Source organism: Sorex araneus, chromosome 1 (genome assembly GCF_027595985.1).
Source record: "Sorex araneus isolate mSorAra2 chromosome 1, mSorAra2.pri, whole genome shotgun sequence".
NCBI lineage: Eukaryota > Metazoa > Chordata > Mammalia > Eulipotyphla > Soricidae > Sorex > Sorex araneus.
The window spans coordinates 212,200,660-212,223,705 of NC_073302.1; the positions used below are offsets into that span (position 1 = coordinate 212,200,660).

General features: G+C 40.1%; 1 protein-coding gene and 1 pseudogene across 5 annotated transcripts in view; one reads left to right on the top strand and one right to left on the bottom strand.

Moving 5' to 3' along the window:
- Positions 1-23,046, top strand: part of GTDC1 (glycosyltransferase like domain containing 1) — a 427,297-nt gene that overhangs the window by 304,340 nt on the left and 99,911 nt on the right. The window lies entirely within an intron of this gene.
- Positions 1,297-1,409, bottom strand: LOC129400901 (small nucleolar RNA SNORA70; annotated as a pseudogene).

A 23,046-nucleotide genomic window follows, 5' to 3' on the forward strand; every position in this document is an offset into this window, starting at 1 on the left:
TAGGAAATATTTATAGATTCCTATAAAACTTAGCTAAACTGTTGAGTCTCAGTTAATGTCATTCAAAATGAGAATGAATATGAATTTTTAAACATTCAATTGCCCTTTGTCTCAAATTTCAAGTTGTTCTGCATTATGACTCTATCATTCTTACCATCAGTTCTTACCAACAGTTAACTTAAAGGTCCCAAAGGCAATCCTTCTTACCTATGTGACTGCTGCCTTACCTACCTACCACGTAGCTGTTCAGTCTATACATCCTTCATCCCCAAACAAATAATTCTTTCTTTATAATATTGTAGTCCTAAAATATGTGAGCACAGTCTTGCAAAACAGTGTGATCGCAGTGAAAAAATAATATCTTTTAAAGAACTCATTACCAGGGCTAGAAAGATCATACAGTGGGAAAGGCACTTGCCTCGCAAATGGCCACTCCATGTTAGACCCATCATTTGTCCCTCAAGCCCTGCCAGGAACACAGACCCACAAAAAGCCCTGAACACAGTTAGGTGTGGCCCCAAAACCAGAAAAGAAAAGAAAGAAAAAGAAAGGAAAGAGAGGGCGGGGAGGAGGAGATTGCTTTATCTACTAAAAGTTACCTTACCTACTAAAACAACTTTTGAGGACAATGTTGATGGTTAGGATTCCGTTTTCTCCTGAGCTATAAATTTTGCAAGAGCTTCCTTCATTGTTCTTATTTCCTTGCTTTGAGGTCCTATATTTTTTACTGTGTCTAAAATTTGAAGGTTCTGTTATTCATAATATAATGATTTTGGGTTTTTGCTACCCATATAGTTGATTTTTATTTGTTTTGGTGTTTGGTTAAAGATTATGGTGGCAGGCAATGGAGTGATACGGACTGGGGTGGGGAGCAGAGGCTTGGGGGCAGCGTGGAAGGGAGGCTCCAGGCCACTCTCAGAAAGGCCTCAGGATAGCAGTGTCTGCCATTTGCTCAGAGGGCAAGGAGTAGGAATGTATTTCACCCCACACCATCTGGGATGAGCTGCTTTCAGTCACCAGTCTTCAAACTCATTCGCATTACTCACAGTAAAGCCCCCATTTCTTGGAGAAGTGAGTCTTCTGAGGGCCTGGGAGCCTGATCTTCACCTGGTGCAGAGCCTTCATCCTGCACAACCACAAGCTCTTCATCCTGCACTTGGGTGCAGATGGACATGATTGCTTGGCCAGTGTTGATCCTGACCTCTGTGCCCAGGATTCCCAGAGCCACCCAGCATTTCTGTTTCGTGCCTAAGATTGGGACCAACTTGAAAGCAGATGCCAACGTCCACTACAAAGAACTGCCTACAAGGTCCCTTAGAGGCCACAGGCTACCAAGGAGGCTACTTGCTATTTGCAGCAATTGCAAAACCGGTTCCACAGAACAGAGAGGTCAGTTTAATTAACTCCATTCTGTAGCACTGTAGCACTGTTGTCCCATTGTACATCAGTTTGTTCGAATGAGCACCAGTAACGTCTCCAATGTGAGACTTGTTGTTACTGTTTTCGGCATATCAAATATGCCATGGGTAGCTTGCCAGGCTCTGCTGTGCGGGTGGAATATTCTCGGTAGTTTGCTCGACTCTCTGAGAAGGACAGAGGAATCGAACCCGGGTCGGCCGCGTGCAAGGCAAACACCCTACCCTCTGTGCTACCCATATAGTTGATTTTTATAGCTCCATAGCTCCATTACTATGACTCCATTCATATAGTTAATTTTGAGAACTTTTAGTCAATTTATTTTGTAAGCAGAGAAATAAAGTATTAGAATCAGACTGTAGCACTGCCGTCCTGTTGTTCATCAATTTGCTCGAGTGGGCACCAGTAACGTCTCCATTGTGAGACTTCTTACTGTTTTTGGCAAATCGAATATGCCATGGGGAGCTCGCCAGGCTCTGCCAATTGATACTTACTTTTAAGTCTAGATGTTATTATTTGGTAACAAATAGATCTGTGACTCTAATGAATGTTCTAGACTATGGACTCTGGAGGACAGAATTTTGTCTTATAAATCATTATTTCTAGACATACTAAATATAGTACTGATTCAAGTATTCCAAATCTACCAATTAACAGTCTGTTATTTTACCACCAGACAGTATTAGACTGTTGGCATTACATATGACTGTTCTGAATGGAAACTCTGTAATAATTCTTTATCTATTAAATAATAGGTTTGTAGACAATTAGCTGTTTAAAAAATAAATGAGTTTATAGATATCATCTCTATTAGGTGTAAAAAGCAAAGTTTAAAATATTAGAAAGTTATTTAATATTTATAAAGTTATAAAAAGAAAGTCTGCCAATTTTGAATTTAATGGCCTTTGTATTTTAGAAGTTACTAATTTTAAATTTATTTGACTTCTTTTGTTTTGTTTTGTCTTGATTTTTTCTGTGTCAGGAAAACACAAATGGAGCTGGAGCGATAGTACAGAGGGTGGGGCATTTGCCTTGCATTGGCCGACCCGGGTTCAATTCCCAGCATCCTATATGGTTCGCCGAGCACCACCAGTAATTCCTCAGTGCATGAGCCAGGAGTAACCCCTGTACATGGCCAGATTTGACCCAAAAAGCAAAAAGAATCAAACACAAGACCTCATACATTTGAGGTATATGCTCTATCACTGAACCACATTTCTGGGCTATTTGCTTATATGTGTTTTACCAATTATTTATGTATCCATTTGTGTCAGTTATACCCTATTAATAAGATGATGATGATGATGATGATGAAAATTAAAATAAATTTTTTACCTTAAAGAAAAAATTTCCAGCCATGTATCTGAATCATAAATTTTTATTCTATATTTTAGCTCCTGCTACAAATATTGACATGCATCTGATTATGTGGCCTACTTCTAATTATAGATATAGGCTACTTTACATGGAGCTGGATATTTCTAAGAGACTAAACAAGATGTGTAATGCTGTGAATAAGGAAAACAGCAGCATGTTTTTACTGTAAATTGACTGTTGTCATAAACAATAATTATCAACACAGTTTGGGTACCCTGATACTGTCTTGGGCCTCATCATTCAAATCATTTCTCTTTGTATTTTAATATCATTTTTTAGGGGGGAAAATCCAACAACTGTCAATCTAATCATTATATTCAGCCTACATTATCAAGCAAAACATATTTACAGCTAGATCTACACTGTTTTTACAAGTTTATTAAAAACATGTGTTGCCCAGAGCCAGGAATAGCTACAGCAAATGCTAACAGCAGTAGGCAAACTGTCTCTTCACTTTTTTTTCTCATGATTTAGCTACCCCATCACTATAACTATGAGATATAAAGTAGATCTTCCTACTTGAAAATTGATATTGCAGATAGAATGTGTGTGTGTCTTTGTGTGTGCATGCACACACAGTGGAGGGCAGGGGCAAAGAGGGAGAAAAGGTGACAATGGAAAGGGTTAGATAAGACAACCAGAACTATGGCGTGCCTTAAACAACTGATTCAGGATCACAAACCAACACTTCATGGAATAGTGGGAATTTTGGCAATTTAGATTACTTTAAGAAAACATCTAATTATTCAGGATGCTCATTAAAGCTGAACCTTTGTTCTTTGTTGAAATTTAACATCAAATCTTCTTTATTAGAATTGAATTATGTAATTTTTGGTTTACTAACCCTTCGTATAATCCCACTATTTAATTTAAAGAAAAAGACAGATTTGCCCATGCTTTTTGATTGATTCTTTTGGATGGGGAAGTTTGCCGAGTCTTTTAAGAATGAAATAGGCTGATGTTTCAGACCATATGAGAGAATGCTATTTCTCACATTGGTTTCAAATCTATTTTAACACAGTGAAGACACAAAGTATGTACTAAATGCCCAGTGGATGTCTCACCAAATTAGTTGCTGAAAGAAATAATACAAAGACCTTGGGGAGTCAACAAACTAATGTGGAGCTAGATATACATACCTCAAACAACTAGGGAGTAACACAATACGGTATATAACCAAGTGGTGAACTGAGTGATTAATATACATGGACTGCAAGAATCCAGAGAAGGGGAAGAACAATGCAGGCTGTAGTCAGTCCTGAAGAACAGATGCCAAATGTAGAAAACGTTCTCTTCTTTCTTTCAAACAGTCATTTAACAATATTTTTTGAGCTTTTACTATATTTTGGAGCAGTAGCATATAAGGTAGAAAAAGCCCTAAGTTGTAGAGTCCTTGGTTGTAGAGAGAAGTGGGGTTAAATAATTTTCTGGAAGTTGAAGTGCTTTGCCTTGTTAAGCAGTTTCAAATGCATCATTATTTCCATTTCTTGATGGCACATCAGATTATATGTAAAAATGTGAAATACGCTTTCAAAGTGAAAAGCAAATATAAATTTTACTAGAAATCTGTTTACTAATAACAATACAGCACTAGACACAATTCAGGGAGGGTACTACTATAAAACATTACTAAATAGTAGTGGGTATTCATTTTTACGTGTTTGTATTATAAAGAACAAAACGAGTTTAAAGTGTTCTAACAGCTTAATTTTCCCACTGAATATATGTGTTATTCCAGGTGTAAAGAGCTAGTATGGTGTGTATGAAAAAGGAATCCTAACATGCCTCGTCTCTAAAATCGGCTAAGTTTTCCAGGACCTTTAATTTACTATGGAATAGCTAATATTTTTCTTCTTGTCTTCTTTCTTTCATTATGTCCTATAAGCAGAAGGGTTAAGTCTCTTATTAAGGCACTTTATCAACAAAGGTGGTTTAAGATGTGTATAGGTGAAGTGACTTTGCAAATGGTGGACAAATTGTATGGGGAGTGTTTATGTGGGGGTCGCACACTGATGATGCTCAGGGCACACACTGGCGCTGTGCTCAGGCCCACTCCTACCAATGCCGGGGGAACCATATGCGATGCTAGGATCTGAACCACAGCTCCAGCTTTAGCCGCACGCCGGGCAAGCACCTCAACTTTTGTACTGTCTCTTTATTTTATTTCTTTATTTATTTTTAATTTACTTCGGGGCCAAACCTGGCAATGCTCAGGAATGACTCCTGGGTCTGTGCCTGGTTACTACTCCTGACAGTGCTTGGGGGGCGCCGATGTGATGTTGGTAATGGAACCAGGTCAGCTGCATGCTATCTCTGTGGTCCAGAGGGAAGTAATCTTAATCTTAATATATAGAAGGACAGAGAGTCACCGTCGCATTTTGTATCTCTCCCCTTCCTTCTGTCTGCCTTCCTTCTGCCTGATACCGTCTAGTTCCATCCATGTCAGCAGCAACTTGCATGGTTTCCTTCTTCCTTCATGCTACATTGTGTTCCACTGTGGGCAGTGATACCATTTGTTAGGAAACAGCTTTATACGATGTGGAAAACAACCCGAATGGCGTTTTAGAAGTTTTGGAAATTTCACATGATGTAATTTCTATTCCAAATTAGAGAAGCTCAGAGGGTGCCAAGATCTTAGCATTGGGGTTCATCCTGAATTTCAGAAAGGTGAGCCTAACATTGTGATGAATAAAAAACTTACTCCCCCAAGTGTGAGAGAAGTGTGACTGAAGGCAACGTCCTGCCTTTGCCTTCATTCTGAGTTTCTGTGATGTCCTGACTACCGCTCAGGAATTTTGGTCTCAAGTCACTCATATATGGACTTTTTATTTGCAATCATTGGAAAAGTTACCTGTGAAAAACTAAAGGCTCGACGGGGACTGGATCTGGTCTGGATCTGGACCCAGCTGGTTGCTGACTTGTTACTGTTTATTCAATCATTAAACTTCCATCTCCCACACTCCCAGCTCCGGCCTCTCTCCGGATCTACCTCCACTGCTCCTCTAGTCTCTCCTTCCCCATCTCTCTCTCTCCCCCCACCCCCAGCAATACATTGACATCACCAAAGGCACCAAAAGATCTTACAGGTAGAACATTGAGGCAACATTATTCTCTTGTATCTGCAGGCCAGTAATCTAGGCCTCCGGAAAGAAGATATAAAACCAAAACCAAAGCCTTCCTTGGGCTGAAAAGCACTTGAATTTACATACCAAAGACTGGGCTGGGCTGCCACATGAAATCTACATTGTCAATTACAAACTAGGCAGCACCTGAAATCTACATCCCAAAGACTAGGCTGGGCCAGAGCCTGGAATCTGCAATGTAACAATTCAAGCTTAAAAGGTTCAATAACAATAGCAGAACACCTATTCTCTAGGACAGATACTCTTTCAGCAGGACCCATCAATGATGAAATCCCATGGTTGTGTTTCTCTTCTCCTTGTCCAACAAACATGAGTTTTTTATGGGCATAGCAAGAGACGCATTAAACTTTTAGAATTGCTCTCCTGGGGTCATCTCAATCTCAGACTACAGTGCCCAGGCCAGATTAGTCTTTCCTATCCCTAGCAGGGTCCTAGTCTCGTCATTACTTTAAGATCATGACAGCACTTGTCCATGATCAGACTCTTAACTTATAGTTAAGAATGAGGCACTTTGGCCAGGCCCATCTCGATGCCAGGGTAGCACATAACTTACCGCTTGCCCTGGGTCCATCTCGTCCCCCATTGGGACCCTGTCTTTTAGAGGGCTAGGAACTGAGGGCAACCAAGGCTACAGTCAAGAAAGCAGATGCCCGGGAATTAATAATATTCAAAGCCAATTAAATCCCAATTGCAAAGGCATATTAATAAATGTCTTTCTTTGTCCATACAAAAAGGACTTGCTCTGAATAAGCTATGCAAAGGACTCAAGGAGAAGAGAAAGACATGATTTACAAGTCAAGAGAACACTAAGAAAGAAGGTACAAGTAAACACAGAGGAATGGGAGCACTGTGACAGGAGTAACCCAATAAACCTAAACTACCTGAAGCTATGTAATCCTACAGTTACCTCTGTGGTTAACCTGTTCAGAGAGACAAACAGACAGGCGAAGCAGACAGAGTAGCCAGTGTACTCAGAGCAGAGTGTTTTCGAAGGAGCATCATATTCCTCAAAAGAAAATGAATGTATAATTTCCTTGCCTCTGTTTTCTACATTAAAGTGTCATGTAAAACTGAATATATATGATTTGAATACATTAAGACTTTAATTTTAATTTGGGACTGCATCAAATTAGAAAGCCTCTAGACAGCAAAAGAAATTCAAATTCTAATAAAAAGACACCCTACTGAAAGAGAGAAAATATTTGCACACAATACTTTTGATAAAGAATTGATATCCACAATCTATAAAACACTTTCTAAACTCACCAACAAATATTCAATGACTCCATAAATGGGATGAAATGAACAGGCACTTCCCCAAAGAAGGCAAATGGATGACAACAGGTATATGAAAATGTGCTCATTGACACTCATAATTAGGAAAATTCTAATTAAAACAAGATATTGTCTCATGCCTGTGAGAATAAAATATATTTAAAAATCTGAAAATTGCCAAATTGGCTTGTTGTGGTGAGGAAGAAATCCTCATTCACTTCTAGGGGGAGTGTTGCCTGGTTCAACCTCTATGGAAAGAAATTATATATATGTATATATATATATACATATGTGTTTGCTAATTGTTAAATAACTTTTAATATTCCTCATCTTATGGTACTTTTTAATGAAAAATTAATATAATTTCTTTTTATATGCTTACAATTTGTTCTCTTTGGAAAGAATTCAGAACTGTGACTTTCTTTTATTAGCCAGCTTGCAGAAGAAATGCATGATTTCTGATGAATTGTGTGCTGTTTTCTGAGAATTTCTCCACTGACACATCTTTTGAACAGAAAGGATTTGTTCCTGGAGTTCTTACTCGGGAGCTTTCAATAGACTTCAGATGTAGAGAAGCATCGCCTTCCTCAAATATGATTTGCAACTGTATTTGATTCACTTCCTTCTCTTTCATGAAATTGAGATGGACAGCAGAGCCAACTGAAAAAATAGTATATGTGGATTGCTTTTATCCACCCAATATTAGATTGCCTTGTAAATTTATTCTTTCTTGTTTTAAGGGAAATCACATATCTTAGTTTTATTTTTCTTTTTAATCACAGTGAAATTAAAACACAGAAGAGAGTCCTGGTAACTCCAAACAATACAGATGTGGCTTATTTCAAAGTGAGGTAGCTATCTGGAAGAGATTTTCAACTTTGGATTATGTCGGGGCTAATGGTTAAACCTGCATACCTTGTCTTTGATGTTCTGTCTGAGCTCAAGTGAGGTAATAGGATTAAAAATAACGTGTGCACCTTTCTTTTGATCAAAGTGGCCAAAAGAAAGGAAAAGAAGAAGCCCTGTCTTCTGTATTTTAGCATATACCGCTGATACAACTTCACTGTTATGATTTTAGGGCATAGTTCACAGATTTGACAAGTGGGGTACAGCGAACGTTTTACCCAGCTATTTACCTTCCCCTAATACCCAGCTATTTGCCCGAAGCAATCCAATCCACCTATCAATACATAAATGTGGTTTTATAACATCTACATAAATTAAGACAGGTTTATTTAATTTTAGTCAAGCTCTCTCAAGCGAATGCTGCTCTGTTAACTGACAACCTAAATAGATGATTTGGAACTATTGGGAACAGCTACTTTCTAGGTAACTTCACCTAGAAAGTGATGGTTATAAGATGCTCCTATATGAACTTTACCTTAGGACAATGAGATATCATGTCACACTCGTTAGAATGGCAAATGTCAAAAAGAATAGGAACAATCTGGATTGGTAAGCTTGTGGTGAAAAAGGAAATCTCATGCACTTCAGGGGGTGGGAGGGTGTTGTCTAGTTTAGACCTTATGAAAAGTATCATGAAAATGTTTTAAAACTGAAGAATAGAGCTGCCACATGACCGTGTAATACCACTGCTTGGTGTTTACCTACAAGAAAGATGCAGAATCATTTGTTCTAAAAGATATCTGCAAACCTATATTCACTGCAACACTTAGTACAATAGTTATGTTACAAAAAAAAATCTAGGTGTCCATTGACAGAAGGTGGATAGTGAAACTGCCTCTCTCTCACACACACACATGCACACACACATGCACACACACTCATGCACACACATGCACACGCACCCACATGCACACATATACACACGCACACACATGCACACACATACACATGCACACACATGCACACACATACACATGCACACACATGCACACACATACACACGCACACACATGCACACAAATACACATGCACACACATACACACGCACACACGTGCACACAAATACACACGCACACACATGCACACAAATACACACGCACACACATGCACACACATACACACACAAACACAGAGTTCTATGACTGCTCAGCCACAGGAATGATGAAATCACGCAAATTGCTGCAACATGGATGAATTGGAGGATCTTATGTTCAGAGAAATAATTCAGAAGGAGAAAGTTAAACATTTGATGTTCTCATTAATCTGTGGCATGAAGAATAACATGTCTAAGGAATGCCATGTACAAGGTAGACAAGATACTAGCTCTAGATTGCAGAAAAAAAAAAAGCCAAAGAATGGGAGAGATGGAGGAGGAAAGCACAAGAGGAAGTATGGAGTAAGATAGGGGAAAAGCCCAGAGGCCTGAGTTCCTCTGTGTTATAGAGGTGAAATTTTCTGTCTTATCTTCACTGTATCACTGCCACTGTCATCTCGTTGTTCATCTGTTTGCTTGAGCGGGCACCAATTACGTCTCCATTCATCCTAGCCCTGAGATTTTAGCAGCCTTTCTTTACTCATTCTTCCCAGTGGTACCATGTTGGAGGGTCTTTCAGGGTCAGGGGAATGAGACCCATTATTGTTACTGTATTTGGCATATCAAATATGCCACGGAGAGCTTGCTAGGCTCTGCCATGCGGGCAGGATGCTCTCAGTACCTTGCTGGGCTCTCTGAGAGGGACGGAGGAATCGAATCCGGGTCAGTCATGTGCAAGGCAAACGCACTACCCACTGTGCTAGCCCTCCAGCTTCTCTGAGAGGGAGAACTAGGTTATAAGAGGTCATGTGCCCTCAAATGTGTCCCTGCACTTCTGGGAGTGTTGTTTTAGTCTCTGGATGTTGGCCATTGATGGGATTACACTGGCCGGGGGCAGTTTGTGGGTGTGACTTCCGAGCTACTGGAAAAGGGGGAGTCTGGGGAGAGGAGGCCCAGTTCCAATCCGAGCAGACGTGGAGATCACAGCCCCGGGTCCCACACATCTGGGTTCCTCTGCTGTTCCTTCATGCATGAGGCTCGTCCGAATGTGTGGAGAGGGGCCTTGAGCATGGCTGTGGCTGGGTTCCGGAGGTCTTTGGCTGCTGGAGCTCTGCTTGGGGTGGGGAGGGAAACTCAAGCCACCCCCTCCAAGGGGCCCGGTGAGGACAGCCAGGCGCCGGGGAAGAGACTCTGTTAGTAAATGTTAGTAAATGAATTGACCCGCTGAAAACAAAAACATATACTCAAATATTTTCAATGATGAACAAATTAATTGGATTGATATTTTTAAAAAGAGATATTTCAATAGATGGGATAATTACAAGAGGTGTTATTTTCATTTTTTTTAGCAAAATGAAAAATGATGAGAATAACTATCTCACTTTCTTCAGGTCATGCCCTGCATTTTCTGTTGTGGGATCAGGGATTTTGATTCACTGGCAGGTATGCTGATATTTGGGTTTGTTTTTTCCCATTATCTGATTCCTAAATCCTGTTTTGGAAGTTTCCTTTTCAGTCCCCACCCTTTGGAATTCTAGATTTTTACTGACTTAAGCTTCTTTCTTTATAAACTTTTATTTTGCTCCAGCCCATCTTTCTGTTATTCAGTTATTGTATTTTCAGACACTGTTCCTGTAAGATCCTCTTAGCTTTATTCCATGAACTTTGAGGACCTTAGTTGACACATACAGCTCATATAGTAGTTAGTTTCTTTCAGTGTACACTGTAGGCTAGAGAATACAGTTCTTACAAACAAACAAACACAAAAACAAAATTTGGAATTCTGGCTCTTCAAGTATTAGGGAGAAGAGAGTGGGGGAGAGGAGCATTTTTAATATTTTTTTTCGATAGATGATGACCTACGTCTGTTGAGACAAATGAACAATGGCAATTATAAACTCAAGCAGGAGAAAATGTTAAATAAAATGGATGTGAGGGCATAGTTTCTTAGAAACAGCCATCATTCCAAGAGCTGCCGTCCTTGCATAATGCACACCCAAGTGTGTAAAACTAAGGCCAAAGGCCAGAACTGTGGCTTACGTGGTAGAACATAGAACCTAGCCTGTATGAGCCCTGAATTGTATCCTCAGTACCACACCCATTCCCCAAGCATCACCGTGTGCAATTCTAATAGCTCACAAGCTCAAAAGCACTGCAGAGTCCCAGGCACCTCCTGGCGTATACCCTAATTAAAAGAAAAGTAAAACTAAATGCTTTGAATTTTCTACCTTAAACTTAAAAAAAAAATAAACAGTTTATGAGTATTCCCAAGTCCACATTTTATTTCCTTCTTTTGTGTAATATTTACCAGCAGAGGAACCCAGGTGATCGGACCTGGGGCTGAGATCTCTAAGCCTGCTCATATTGGGACTGGGCCTTCTCCACCCAGACCCCCCATTTTCCAGTAGCTTGGCAGCCACACCCACAAACTGCCCCTGACACCATGTAATCCCAGGTAGGGCCAACATCCAGAGACTATAAGACCAAGCTCCCAGAAGCTCAGCCACAAAGCAGCCATACAACATCTAACAGCCTAGTTTTCCCTCTTGGAGAAACTGACAAGCTACCAAGAGTCTAATGCCCGTACGGGAGAGCCTTGCAAGCTCCCCATGGCTTATTCATATCCAAAATACAGTAATATATATATATATATTACTGTGTATATATATACATATATATATATACATATATATATATGCCTCTTGGAGAGCCCAGCAAGCTACCAAGAGTAACCCGCTCACCACTCACACGGCAGAGCCTGGCAAGCTACCCATGGCGTATTCCATATGCCAAAAACAGTAACAATAGTTCTCATTCCCCTGTCCCTGAAAGCCTCCAATCATTAGGAAAGACGAGTAAGGAGAGGCTGCTAAAATCTCAAGGCTGACTGTAATAGAGACATTACTGGTGCCCGCTCGAGTAAATAGACGAACAATGGGATGACAGTTATACAGACAGTGTAATATTTAAATAAACTGACTTCGTGGGAGCAGCTGGGTCACACTATTTGCATAATTCTCTGCTATTCGAAATGCAAGGGTCCATGCCTTATGTTTGTCACTTTAGTAGAGTGGCAGATATTTCCTAAATGCAAACTAGTCTCTCAGTCAGTCAGCCATTGCTTTCCCAGCAGAATCAAGGAACAATTGCAATGACTTTTTATTAAGTGGTTTTCCAATGTCCACGTTTCTAAGTTTTCAGTCTTTTAAACCAGGAACTAGCTTCTAAAAAAAGGAATTGTCCATTGAAAGAAATGTAAGAAAACCAAGTCAAATGAGGACTAAAATGTTGGGAAAGGTTTGCACTAGGCTCACTGTATGTCATGCATTCCTGGTCCTGGTAAGCTATCATCTAAAAATGGGAAAAACGTAAGACAAAAGTCAGGAGGGGGGAAATAAAAATAGGACACTATGTCAGGGACTGTGAAAAATACATGTTGAATTTGTGAACATATCTTGGAAAATTTATTTGAGTGGAGGGATTAGAGAAAGAGTATAGGGAGTAAGTTGCTTGTCTTGCATCCAGCCAACTCAGTTTTGATCCCCAGCACCTAATATGGTCCCTGAGTACCACCAGGAGTAACCCCTGAACATTGCGCCAGTGCATAGCCATGTGTGGTTCAGTCACCCATCCCCAAGCTCTTTTTAATTATTTTTTTTATTTTTCATATTAAATAAGATCAAGCACTAAACCATAGAATGGAGTTCACAAACTACTTAATTTGGAGACAACTTCAAACTTGTTTAAACTCTTGCTGGGGATTATCTGCAATTTGGTTCTAGAAAACTCCCCACCCACAAACCAGATGACATGATTCTAATTCTAACCTCAACCATGAGAGCTCACGTAGTCCTACCCAGGAGTTCAGTGTTCTAGAGTGTTGGTTCTTCACCTGTGTTAGAGAACATGTAACCTAGAAAATATTCACCCATATAAAATTGTGTGAACAGTTAAGTCCTCAGGGCATGATAGCAATTTCCGTTTGCATGTCTCTAAGATCATTGCTATTGGGCCCTCCTAGCTCACACTGAGGTCCTCAGAGACTGTATCTAATATTCTTTGAATTATTTTTCAATGTTTCCTGATATACAATATTGTATGTTACACTGAAGTTATTCTTTTTTGTGAAAGTATCCAGTGAATAGTCAGTTTCTTAAAAGGAAAATTGTAACCTCTGTGTTATAAGGTATTTTGCATGTTTTTTGTTTTAGTGAGGGTTTTGCTTCTTGCCTCTCAAATGGTGCTTGGGAGGTCTACCTCAGTGGTGCTGGGGCCTCCAGGACCACACCCACTGGTGCCCAGGGACCGCCAGGGCTGCAGCTGGTGGTGCTCGGGAGACCACCTGGTACAGGGAATCCAACCGGGGTCACTCGCATGCTCAGCATGAGCCTCGACCATTCTATCTCCTGGTCCTTATTTCATGTTTTAAGATGTTCTAGGGGCATGCAGAAGGAATATTTCTGTTTCTAAGCTATTGCAAAAGCAAAACATTTTTCAAACTGACATGAAACTAATATTTACAGAGGAACTTGATCTGTTTCCCTGTGATGGGATCTGCTGCTAAGTCACCCAAGTCACCATAGCTGTGAGGACTGACTCTTCAACTCTTCATTTAATTGTGGATAAAATGTTTAAGGAAATGTCTGCATCCCTCTCCTTCCCTAATCTCTCACCTGGCATCCATCTATCTTTATATCATCTATTTCAAATACCACAAACTTAGTCTCAAAGTATAATGAATAAATTCTTATAACATCATAATCATTCTTAGCTACTGGTTTTTCTGTGCCATCATAGCAATAAATGGTTATGAATAAATATTTTGTTTTACTAGGGAAAGAAGTGAAGTTAAAGGAAAACTTTCTTGGGGCTAAAGTGATAGCACAGCAGGAAGGGCATTTGCCATGCAGAGAGCCAACCTGGATTCGATCCCCAGCATTCCATATGGTCCCCCGAGAACCGCCAGGAGTAATTCCTGAGTGCAGAGCCAGGAGTTACCCCTAAGCTTCGACGGGTGTGACCCAAAAAGAAAAGGAAAAGAAAAAAGGAACCTTTCTTGAACGTTTGCCTGTATTATGCATTTCCATTATCACTGATTTCATAGTTGTGTAGATATTAATCAATCCTTAAAGAAAGAGATTCAGGAGATTGATTTTCAACCGGAATCTCACAGAAAATTGCAGGGGTATAATTTAAACAAAATACTTCTAATTTCAAGGTCAGAGACTTGCTGTAGTGGAAGTAGTACAATTATTGTTCTTCTAAAACCATCTACCTATTTAAATGTTATATTACAGGCCTTAAATGGGAATTGAACCAGTGTGTCTTATTTATAAGGAGCTTTCTATGTCCATTTTATCAAAAGGTCAGAATTCTAGAGTCCATTTTTCCTTTGTCTGAATGCAATATGTAGATCTAAAAAGGTTTGATAATAAAATAGAAACTTGTTTTCCTTAGACATTGATGAGTGTTATATTACAGATTGAGATCTTTATCTGAAACATGTGCTCTTGGAACAGTACACATACCATTTAGGAAGGCTTGTTCTCTAAGGTTTAAAACAGAGCAGTAGCGCTTAAGTTGTTTGTTCATTTGTTTTCTGCCAGAGCCCCCAAGCCTTGAGCATCATGACCTCTCTTGTATGACCCATTCCCCTGACCCCCTGGCACTTAGTCCCTCTGAGGGCCTTGGGGCAGCTCAGCTTTGACTGCAAAGTGACTAGTGTTACAGTTTAATCTGGTAACAACAACAACAACATAAGTCATAGATATTTGAAATAAGATACGCTCGTCATTGAGAATCTATGCACTAAATGCAAAGTCCATAATGCTTATCAGTTCAAGAGGGAACATACCAATGTTTCTGCTCCCTATACTAGGTCAGCCCCGAAGGATAACATCTTATAGGGAGACACTAAATATTTACTGTTTGCAGGTTTTAATGGAAATGTATTGAGGTGAACGACACACAAAACATTAAATTAACTTTTTGGAAGACTTTGGGCGGGGGGGGGTGTGGAGGCTGCTCCGAGCTCTGCATTCTTGGGTTACTCCTGTCAGTGCTCAGGGACCATGTGGTGCCAGGGATTAAAATGAACTTCCTTATACAGAGAGCTGGTACTTAACCTATTTAGTTATGTCTTTGTCCCCTTAAAAATTAAGAGAGTATGAGGCTCACATCTCCCTAATACCAAAAGCAAACAAGGACACCACAAAAAAAGAAAACTACAGGCCAATATCCCTGATGAACACAGATGCGAAGATTCTCAACAAAATATTAGCAAACAGAATTCAACAACTCATCAAAAAGATCATACACCATGACCAAGTGGGATTCATCCCGGGGATGCAAGGATGGTTTAACATTCGGAAATCAATCAACATAATCCATCATATCAACAAAAGAAAAGAAAAAAATCATATAATCATATCAATAGATGCAGAGAAAGCATTTGACAAGATCCAGCACCCGTTCATGATGAAAACCCTCGTCAAAATGGGGTTTGGAGGAACTTTCCTCAAGATAGTCGAAGCCATCTATCACAAGCCTACGGCAAGCATCATCCTCAATGTGGAAAAACTAAGACCCTTCCCTCTGAGAACAGGGACAAGACAAAGATGCCCACTCTCTCCTCTTCTGTTCAATATAGTACTGGAAGTACTTGCAATAGCGATTAGGCAAGAAAACGATATTAAGGGCATTCAGGTAGGAAAGGAAGAAATCAAGCTCTCACTGTTCGCTGATGATATGATATTGTACTTAGAAAACCCTAAAACCTCTACCAAGAAACTCTTAGAAATAATAGACTCATATAGTAAAGTTGCAGGCTATAAAATCAATACCCAAAAGTCCATGGCTTTCTTATATGTAAATAGTGAGAGAGAAGAAAGCGACATTAATAAAAGCTATCCCGTTCACAATTGTGCCTCAAAAAATCAAATACCTCGGAATCAGCTTAACTAAGGAGGTAAAAGACTTGTATAATGAAAACTACAAAATGCTACTTCAGGAAATAAAAGAAGACACGAGGAAATGAAAAAATATCCCCTGCTCATGGATTGGAAGAATTAATATTGTCAAAATGGCAATTCTCCCCAAAGCATTGTACAAATTCAATGCGATCCCTATAGGGATACCCTTGTCATTCTTCAAAGAAATGGAGCAAGCGCTCCTGAAATTCATATGGAACAATAAGCCCCCACGAATAGCTAAAGCAATTCTTGGGAAAAAGAAAATGGGAGGAATCAACCTCCCCAACTTCTAACTCTATTACAAAGCGGTAGTCATTAAAACAGCTTGGTACTGGAACAAAGGCAGAGCGGCAGACCAATGGAACAGGGTTGAATACTCCAACACATCCCCCCAAATATATGACCATCTAATCTTTGACAAGGTAGCAAAAAAGGCGAAGTGGAGCAAGGAAAGCATGTTTAACAAATTGTGCTGGCAAAACTGGACAGCTACATGCAAAAAAAATGGGCTTAGACCTCCACCTATCACCATGTAAAAAAGTCAGATCAAAGTGGATTAAGGACCTCAACATCAGACCAGAATCCCTAAGGTACATTGACGACAAGGTCGGCAAAACCCTCCACGACATTGAAGCCAAAGGTATCTTCAAAGCTGACACGCCACTGGCCAAGCAAGTGAAAACAGAGATAAATGAATGGGACTATCTCAAACTAAGGAGCTTCTGCACCTCAAGAGAAACAGTGACCAAAGTACAATGACAATCTACAGAATGGGAAAGGATATTTATGCAGTACCCATCCAATAAAGGGTTGATAACAAGGATATACAATGCACTGGTTGAACTCCACAAGAAGAAAACTGCCAACCCGATCAAAAAATGGGGTGATGAAATGAACAGAAACTTTCCTAAAGAAGAAATCCGAATGGCTCAGAGGCACATAAGAAAATGTTCCACATCACTACTCATCAGGGAAATGCAGATCAAAACAACCATGAGATATCATCTCACACCACAGAGACTGGCCCACATCCCAAAAAACAAAAACAACCGGTGTTGGCGTGGATGTGGGGAGAAAGGGACTCTTCTTCACTGCTGGTGGGAATGCCGACTGGTTCAGCCCTTTTGGAAAACAATATGGACGATTCTCAAAAAATTAGAAATTGAGCTTCCATTTGACCCAGCAATACCACTCCTGGCAATATATCCCGAAGAGGCAAAAAGGTCTAGTAGAGATGGCGTATGTATTTCTATGTTCATTGCAGCACTGTTTACAATAGCCAGAATCTGGAAAAAACCAGAGTGCCCCAAAACAGATGACTGGTTAAAGAAACTCTGGCACATCTACACAATGGAATACTATGTAGCCGTCAGAAAACATGAAGTCATGAAATTTGCATATAAATGGATCAACATGGAAAGTATCATGTTGAGTGAAATGAGTCAGAAAGAAAGAGACATAGGGGAGAGACTCTCCAAACAATAATAGTGAGTTTTGTTGAAATATTGTATGCAATCAAAGTGAAAGTAAAGTGAAATTTATTAGTTACACAGGCGGGGGGGGGCTAAGGGTGTGGGGGCTAGGGGCGTGGGGGGTAGGGGTGTGGGGGGGCGGGGTGGAGCTATACTGGGATTCTTGTGGTGGAATATGAGCACTGGTGAAGGGATGGGTATTCGAGCATTGTATAACTGAGATTTAAACCTGAAAACTTTGTAACTTTCCACATGGTGACTCAAAAAAAAAAAAAAGAAAGAAATAGACAGACATAGAAAGATTGCACGCATATGTGGAATATAATGTAACTGAGAAGTACAAGTTGGCAATGATGTAACTTCTGGCAGATATCTCTCTGGACTTAGTTACTAAAATACTAAAATACAGAAAACTGAGAGGCCGCTAAGTGTGGTCACTCGACCTCATACCTCTTCATCCTCAGCAATGGAAAACAAATTATCTAATGCTTCCTTTTCAGCAGGTCTGACTTTAGGGGAGAGACTCTCCAAATAATAATAGTGAGTTTTGTTGAAATACTGAATGCAATCAAAGTGAAAGTAAAGTGAAATTTATTAGTTACACAGGCGGGGGAGCTAAGGGTGGGGGGCTAGGGGCGTGGGGGGTTAGGGGTGTAAGAGTGTGGGATGGAGCTATACTGGGATTCTTGGTGGTGGAATATGTGCACTGGTGAAGGGATGGGTATTCGAGCATTGTATAACTGAGATTTAAACCTGAAAACTTTTTTTTTTTAATTTATTTATTTTTAATTAGAGAATCACCGTGAGGGTACAGTTACAGATTTATACACTTTTGTGCTTATACTTCCCTCATACAAAGTTTGGGAACCCATCCCTTCACCAGTGCCCATTCTCCACCACCCGTAAACCCAGTGTCCCTCCCACCCTCCCCAATCCCATCTCCCCCCCACCCCACCCTGCCACTGTGGCAAGGCATTCCCTTCTGTTTTCTCTCTCTAATTAGCTGTTGTGGTTTGCAATAAAGGTGTTGAGTGGCCGCTGTGCTCAGTCTCTAGCCCTCATTCAGCCCGCAACTCCCTTCCCCCACATGGCCTTCGACTACAATGTAGTTGGTGATCGCTTCTCTGAGTTGACCTTTCCCCGGAACGTGAGGCCAGTCTCGAAGCCATAGAGTCAACCTCCTGGTACTTATTTCTACAGTTCTTGGGTGTTAGTCTCCCACTCTGTTATTCTATATACCATAGATGAGTGCAATCTTTCTATGTCTGTCTCTCTCTTTCTGACTCATTTCACTCAGCATGAAACTTTTCATGCCCATCCACTTGACTACAAAATTCTTGACCTCCTTTTTTCTAACAGCTGCATAGTATTCCATTGTATAGATGTACCAAAGTTTCCTCAACCAGTCATCCGTTCTGGGGCATTCGGGTTTTTTCCAGATTCTGGCTATTGTAAACAGTGCTGCGATGAACATACATGTGCAGATGTTTAAACCTGAAAACTTTGTAACTTTCCACATGGTGACTCAATAAAAAAAAAATTAAGAGAGACATTTATTGGCATTTAGTTCATTTACGAATATCCAAACCTCCTCTTCTGACAGTTTCTAAAACATTTCCATAATTTTAAAGAAATGTCCCTTACCCTTTTTATAGTTTATCTCTATTCCTCTCCCAACCATCAACCTGTGTTCTGTTCTCTATTTTAGTAATTTATATCAACTGTTTCTTCAAGATCTATTTGCTCAAGCGGGCACCAGGAACATCTCCACTGTGAGACTTGTTGTTACTGTTTTTGGCATATCGAATATGCCACGGGTAGCTTGCCAGGCTCTGCCGTGCGGGCAGGATACTCTCGGTAGCTTGCTGGACCAGGACTGGAGCAATAGCACAGCAGGTAGAGCATTTGCCTTGCACGCGGTTGACCCAGGTTCAATTCCTCTGCCCCTCTCGGAGAGCCCAGCAAGCTACCAAGAGTATCCCACCTTCACGGCAGAGCCTGGCAAGCTCCCGGTGGCGTATTCGCTATGCCAAAAACAGTAACAACAAGTCTCACAATGGAGACATTCCTGGTGCCTGCTTGAGCAAATCGACGAACAACGGGATGACAGTGCTACAGTGCATTCCTCTAAGATGTTTTTTGTGACTGGCTACTTTCCGTTAAACTAAGGTTTTCAAAATTTTTCCCAGTTCTAGTATGTCTCATTTTTATTCATTTGTCTTTGTCTGAATAGTATATATACTGGTTGTATATACTTTTAGCCCTTTATCTATTGATGGATTTTTGGCCTGATACAAAACAAGCAACATTCTTCCCCGAAGACAATTAAGGCCTTTGAAAATAGACAGGCTTTTAGCTGCTGAAGCCTTACCATCACAGAGTTAAATCCAGAGCTAAGCTTCTATAAAGAATCTTTTGGTGGAGAGGAAGATTGGGTCATACCCAGCAGTGCTGAGGAATTACTCCTGGTTCTGTGCTCAGGTGTTCAAGAAATCATACGGGTTTCTGGGAATTAATCTGGGGTTGGCTACATGCAAGGAAATCACCTGAACCTCTGTTCTACTCTCCAGCCCCCGTTAAGGTACTTTTTGATGCTAAAGTCACTGAAATAAATTGTTAAGTTGTTTTAATAAATAATATGCAATGAATGTAGGTTACATGTCACTGGCACTGTCACTGTCATCCCATTGCTCATCAGTTTGCTCAAGCAGGCACTAGTAACGTCTCCATTGTGAAATTTGTTGTTACTGTGTTTGGCACATCGGATACGCCATGGGTAGTTTGCCAGGCTCTGCCATTTGGGCGAGATACTCTGGGTAGCTTGCAGAGCTCTCCAAGAAGGGCAGAGGAATTGAACCCGGGCCGCCTGCATGTAAGGCAAATGCCCTATGGCTGTGCTATCGCTCCAGCCCATAAGTTACATGTACTATTAGATGTACAATGCCAAAATATACAAATCTTGTAAACATGCTATATATTTATGGCGTTTATGTTCAATACTAAATTTAGTGAAATTATGCCATACCTGTTTAGATAGCTTAGATTAGAAATTAAGAGATAAATAATTCATCCCAAAAGCACTAAGTATGTATACTCTTTTGTCAATTAATAAATAACAGCTATTGAAAACATTAAATTATCTGGCATTTCTACATATATAATAATTATTCTGCCAAGTCTTTTCCTTCTGAAACAATTTATACATTACATAAACCTAAGTCTCTCATCCAAGTATCATTTCAAGAGGGGCAAGTTTAAATAATAGAGGCAATGGGGAAACATAATATTACGATAATGTTCTTTGGTGCGGTTTGGAAGGTTTTAGGAAACATTTGGAACTATTTTTCTCATAAAGTCACTTAACTATTGAAGTGTTATGATAGCGTTTCCCTCCACGTTGTATACAATACCAAAAAAGTTCAGTTAAAGGAGACATCATTCTAAATGTCCTGATTAGAGGGATTTCTACCAACCAGGAAATTACATGCCCTGATATCCTGGTATTAGTTTAATAAAAAAGTTGCAGTGAAATCAGTAAGGACTAGGTGATCTAGAGCATCTATTAGCAAATGTCCACTTCTTTATAGCCCCACTTAGCAAGAAACTATATTTCTTGGATAGAAAAAAGACTCAGATTTTTAGATTAATGTGCTCTAGAATATGGTTTGTTTGTTTGTTTTTTCTTTTTTTGGGTCACACTTGGCGATGCACAGGGTTACTTCTGGCTCATGCACTCAGGAATTACTCCTGCTGGTGCTCGAGGCACCATATGGGATGCTGGGAATCGAACCCAGGTCAGCCATTTGTAAGGCAAATGCCCTACCTGCTGTGCTATCACTCAAGTCCCAAGAATATGTATTTTTGAGAAACATTTCTCTCTTATTTTTGTTTATTTTGTGTCACACTTGGCAATGGTCAAAGTGTGGTTAAAGTTTATTCTTGGCTCTGTGCTCAGGAATTACTCCAGGCAGTGTTCATGGGGCCAGATTGTGGTACAGGGGAGCAAACCTGCATGCAAGGCAAGTGCCTTGCCCACCGTACTGTCTCTCCAGCCCCTTGAAAAATACTTCTAACTCCATTATAATCCAATACTTTCTTCAAAATTGTTGAAATGAAGAAAATGTTTAAACATTTCTTTTACTTCCATCTACCATCATTATTGGCCTCTTTGAAACTTAACAGATATGTGCCTCAAAGGTTTTTAACATCTGTCAAGTGTTAACTTAAGTTCCCTTGTGAGTTGATAGCCATTATGTTCTTTGCATTTGGCATATAGATACGCAGGATGAGTGTATTTTATTCTGAAATAACTATGGCCGTTTTGCAAGTTGAAGTTGTAACAGTTTAAAAATATAACATTTTGTTTTAGTATTTAATCTGTTTGATAAATAGATGAAAGATGTCTCATTTGTGCTTTTATAAAGAGTAGAATATTTTGTTATATTTGAACTTAAAAGTAATTTCTGTTAAGGGTCACAGCGCTGTCTATTATCACAGATGACTAAAGGATATAGCTAAGCTATACATCAGAATGGATAAATTTCCTTGTCAGCTAATGTTGGGAGAACACTTGAGAGATCAACCCTCAAGAAAAGGGAATTTGTTTCAGGCTGTCACAAAAGCTGTCATTCCCAATCCCTCCTCTCCTTAAAACCCAATAAAACAGAGCAAAACACAAACAGTAGCTCACGCACCAGGTAATTTAAAGGAGACAAGAGGCTCAGAACAACATTGATTTAACTGAACTTTACTTGGAAGTGAAACATATATCCTCGGAGTACTTGTAAGCTGTTGGAACAAGGAGCCATCAGCAACTTTTATTAAAGAAATAGGAAGGTTTTCCATTTCAAATAGAGTTTTTTGAGGACATGGAATGAAGTTACAATTGACAGAGAGTCTGGCAGCTCACAGGGCCACCGCCTCTTGCTCACCTACAATCTCAACAAGAACACAAAAATATTTCCATGCCTAAGACTTAGGCCGATAACACAAACTGATCTCAATGGAAAACAAATGACTGATGGGCTCAGGGCTAAGTTGAGGGCAGGTGCTGCAGTACAAACGAAGCAAATGCAGAGACATCTTTGGAGCTTATCAGCTGGAGCGGTAGGCCAGTAGTGACAAAATGGCTGTGTTGTGTGCCTGTGCACAAGGATGAGGTGGGGTGGCAGTGAGACATGGTAGACCTGGAGACTGCACCTGCATTCCTATGCCAGGGACTCTGTTGTAATTAACTGAAAGATTGATGATAATAATAATCTTGCAATGCTTCACCAACAGATGGCATGGATGTCAGCACTTCCATGGGACAGTTCTGATGGTTCATATTTTTTACCTTAGAAAGTCCAGAAAAGGTTTTCTCATCTGTACCCAGTCACACTAACCCCTTCCTCTTCCACAGAGACTGAGTGAAACAATGAACTCTGATACTGTTAGAATTCTGCATATTTGAA